Below are 5,078 nucleotides of genomic sequence, written 5' to 3'. Positions count from 1 at the left end.
AAGAGGAGGGATGTAATCTCACTGGGAGAGATGAAGAGGAGGGATGTGATCTCACTGGGAGAGATGAAGAGGAGGGATGTAATCTCACTGGGAGAGATGAAGAGGAGGGATGTGATCTCACTGGGAGAGATTAAGAGGAGGGATGTAATCTCACTGGGAGAGATGAAGAGGAGGGATGTGATCTCACTGGGAGAGATGAAGAGGAGGGATGTAATCTCACTGGGAGAGATGAAGAGGAGGGATGTGATCTCACTGGGAGAGATGAAGAGGAGGGATGTAATCTCACTGGGAGAGATGAAGAGGAGGGATGTGATCTCACTGGGAGAGATGAAGAGGAGGGATGTGATCTCACTGGGAGAGATGAAGAAGAGGGATGTGATCTCACTGGGAGAGATGAAGAGGAGGGATGTGATCTCACTGGGAGAGATGAACAGGAGGGATGTAATCTCACTGGGAGAGATGAAGAGGAGGGATGTAATCTCACTGGGAGAGATGAAGAGGTGGGATGTGATCTCACTGGGAGAGATGAAGAGGTGGGATGTAATCTCACTGGGAGAGATGAAGAGGAGGGATGTGATCACACTGGGAGAGATGAAGAGGAGGGATGTAATCTCACTGGGAGAGATGAAGAGGAGGGATGTGATCTCACTGGGAGAGATGAAGAGGAGGGATGTGATCACACTGGGAGAGATGAAGAGGAGGGATGTAATCTCACTGGGAGAGATGAAGCTGCTGTCAGGAGGATCAAGACATTTTAGGGATCTTAATATGACATCCTGATAAGCCCAGGAGCAAGAATATCAGCGTCCATGTTACGCAGCCAGAGAACAAAAAGATGAATTATTGCAGAAGTCAAACGTGGTGTTAATGACAGGAGAATGAAAGGGTGCGTTTGGCCCCACTTTGATCAATCTGTTTTTTTAATTATTCATCCGCGGATGAGGTGTCATCTCCTCTTTCTTCTCCCGTACCTGTCGTGTCGTACAGCGATTGCTCCTCCTGGAGTGAAGGATCTCTAGATGAAAACTGATCTCTCGATGACGAAGGCTCCCCGTATCATGGAGGAATTGCATCATCAGAAGATGAGAGACGAGGGGAAGATTGTCTTGATCTCAGCTCTGAAACAAGGCAAAAAAACTGCAGAAAAATCAGCTTGTTTCTAAAAAAGGTTTGTTTCTAACAAGGAGAGAGTTTTTTACAGCAACAAATTACATACCCTACCTTTAACATCTTGACTAACTGTTGTATAAAAGCAGTATTACACTGTTGTGTACTGTAACTACATCATCAATTCTCAGAAACAGCCCTAGTTATAGTTTTAAAGGTTTCTTTTGAACATATATTTGAAATATTAATATTATAAAATAGACTATAGGCTATGATACAGTACGTACAGTATATTACATTTCTATAAAAAAAGGCCTTTGGGTCTGCTCACTCATGAGTTTGATATCCAAATTTGTAAAACCGATTACCGGTAATCAGAAAGAACTGTTCATTTACCATAAATGAACAGTTCTTTCTGATTACCGGTAATCGGTTTTAAATGATTTACGAAGCGAACATCACTACTCACGCTCTTCCTCCTCCTCCTCTCTCTCTGTTTGTTTGCTCTGAGAAGAGCAGCCGGAGGATTAGAAGACGTTTAATCGCAGCAAACAGCGCACCTGATCCTCAGCACACACAGATGGGGATGCTGACCATGTTTTCCACTTCAGCACGAGAGAGTGAATGAGGCGAGAAAGAAGAGGCCGCTGCAGCAGATAGACGGATTAAATGGGTCTTTATTGCAGCTGAGCTCCTGACATGAGACACACTAGCTTTAGAGAGATGTGCATGTATCATGAGGTCAACACACCTTCACTTCAGCTCTATCTCATCTCAGTTGTAATGACAAAATTACATATTGCAGAGTGCGTTAAATGAATGTTTTATCACCATTTAATACGTTTGAACAGTTCCGTCGAGTCAAGTCTAGTCATGTCATCTGCCGAGTTTTGTTTAGCTTCTGTTCTTGTACAATATGATATTTTGATAAACAAACTGCACTTGGATATCACTTTCACATCACACCTCAAAAGCTCTACCTTACACGTCAACACAAGAGACTTCAAAAATTCATGACATATCAAAAGCCATACATGAATCAAGGAACAAGCTAACGGAGGAAAGCAAGAAACAAACAAAATAGTCCACAACCATTTCAAGAGGACTGAACTGCTGTTCATCGATATAAAAAAGAAATTAAAAAATGACTTGAGTCATTAATAAAATCTATATTAATATTTGGTGAGCAATAAATGAGGAAAATGTATGACACTATGTTATTGGGGCACATTGTAATTTTAATATTTTATACATTACATATTTAATGTATAATATAGGTATATATATATATATGTATATATATATATATTTTTTTTTTTCATTATGCTTAAATATGGAATATTTTACTAGTACATGTTTGAATGAATGATTATGTATATTAAATGAAAACATACACTGCCCGGCTGTTTGGATTTAAATAGAAAAATGCTTAAGAGTTTATGATTGAATCATTATCACAGTGATTATTATGTTTCTAGCATGTTATATGTTTAGCAACAGTTTCTAACCCTAATTGATGGAGTGTGTAGCTTTTCATTTCTTAAACAACCATGTTGAAGACACATCATGAACATATTCCAGGAGGACAATGTCAAGATTCGTCAGGCTCAGATTGTGTAATAATGGTTGTGAGGATCATGAAGAATCATTTTCACACATGAATCGCTCCAGATCTTAAGTTCAGATCTTAAATTCACTGAAAGTGTTTGGGATGTGCTGGAGGAGACTTTACAGAGTGCTGGACTCTTGCATTGACAATACAAGATCTTGACCAAACATTGACCAGGAGTAATATGACCATGATGTGTATTCCTGGTTGTTTAAGAAATTAAAAGCTCAATCAAACTCATTTTTAAATATTTAATATACTGTATAATACTAGTATATATTTAAATAAATAAAACCTGAAATATTTCATATATAATACATAATTAGAATGACATCAGATTGTGTGTGCTTGTTTATGAAAATTAATTCCTCCTATTAAACAGACAGTTTTAGCTATATTCCTCCAGGGGAAGCTCTTATTTTTTTATCTGGTATCTCTCTCTTTCTCTGACTATTTTTGTCTTCTCCTCAGGAACAGTTTCATTCTCTTCGTTAAACTGACAGTGATTGTGTGCGGGCGGGCGTCTCAGTCACCCTGTTCTGACAGGTTTAAACTTAAACCTCTATACTAATGAGAACGAGTCACACACACACACACACACACACACACACACACACACACACACACACACACACACACACACACACACACACACACACACACACACACACACACACACACAATCAACACTCCTCAGGGTTCCCCTTCCAATCACACCATTCCACCTGCACTCCTCCAAAAACAATCCCTCCATCACCTTATCAACAGGATCTTTGCACTTCTCTCTCCGTCAGATGTGTTTCGTACCTTCGGAGTGTCGTTCTCTTAATCATTTCAAAAGTTTTCTTTGTGCTTCTCTCTCTTTGTCACTGGGTTTTATCAGTCATATGAGTCTGTGAGGGGATAAAAAGATGCGGTTGAAAACAGTAGCTGGAGGAGCTCAGAACTACAACAAAAAATGTGTTGGTGAAAACCTCCATGGCTTCTCAATCTTGAGCTTTGTTTGCTGAAAGCGACGAGTGGTACGTCGGGTGACGGGTGATGATTTGCTGGTGTGTATTTAGATGCAAAAGATCAAGGATGCGGTTCTAAGATCCGACTGATCCTCCTGTGTCAGTTGTTATTTTAACTCTGACCCTAAACCTCCACTTTCTACTTAACTATGCATTTACCGGTACATTTATTTATTTAGCAGAATACCTGCTAACCCGACACTAGCCTTAACCATCCAATCCTTAAACTAAACTCAACCATAACTGTAAAATGATTATTATTATTTTTTATTATGATCGTGTAATAAAGTTTTCTTGTAATATGCAGATGCATGAGCATGTCTGAACACCCAGACATTACAAACTTGCTTTCAGTCTAACCCAACATAACACAACTCTATAACCTAAACCTCTCTAACAAGTTGAATTGGTCCTGGGTAACTGTCAATCATTCTACTGTTGTAATGATTGATTCACACGTACAGGAATACAGAAGTATTTTACATATGAAGTAGGGTTTATTTGTCTTGAGATTTACTTTAAAGGCCCAGGTTTATTTTGCCGTGAGCGCAGATGGATGAATTCGGGGCCATTCACACAATCACTTTTTACGATTAAAAATGCAGGGCAGTGAATGCAAAGCAATACAAGGTCTAGATGCATTCACAAAAATTCAACGCCAACTCTGCGTTTTTCTGCGTCCATCTAGCGGGTCTTTCGACCTTTGTTTTTGAGTGGTCAATAGTCTAGTCGGGTTCTGGAAGTAATTCAATTTCTCTATTAGCAAATAGATTAAATGTTTAAATATGTCATTTTGGTGATCAAAGATGAGTTTTAAGGGATAAAATGATTTGACTGCAGGGGTACTTTAAAATAATCTTGTTTACCAGCAGAATTTGTGGGGGAAACTACATTACCCATGATGCTGTACAGAAAATTCAAAACAAGAGAAACGCAGCAAAAGATCTCAGTAGCTCCGCCCACTCCCATGAAGCACTGCGAATGATGTAATCGAGTAGATCGCTCTACACTCTCAAAATACTAAAATAGTTGATCATATTATGCATATTTTTTTGCAATAAACGTAAAATATTTTGTTTTTATATATAATATCAACGTTTTTAAATGAGTGGCAGAAATTAATGGAAAAAATACTTCATGATGGCTGATGACGAAATTGTCCACGAGTCATAACAAACGCAGATGAGTAGGCCTATACTTTTAGCTTTATGACAAAAATTATATTCTGCATCACATCAGCTGATTTGTTCATTTATTTATTTTTTAATGTTTAGCTCGATTGAATACCCTCTAAAAAACAAGCCACGTGTGTATTAACAGATAGGACTCGTTCTACTGAATACTGACAT

This window comes from Phoxinus phoxinus (assembly GCF_949152265.1).
Source record: "Phoxinus phoxinus genome assembly, chromosome: 17".
NCBI classification, from domain to species: Eukaryota; Metazoa; Chordata; class Actinopteri; order Cypriniformes; family Leuciscidae; genus Phoxinus; species Phoxinus phoxinus.
The sequence above is the reverse complement of the archived record's forward strand: the minus strand, read 5'-3'. Positions refer to the sequence as shown.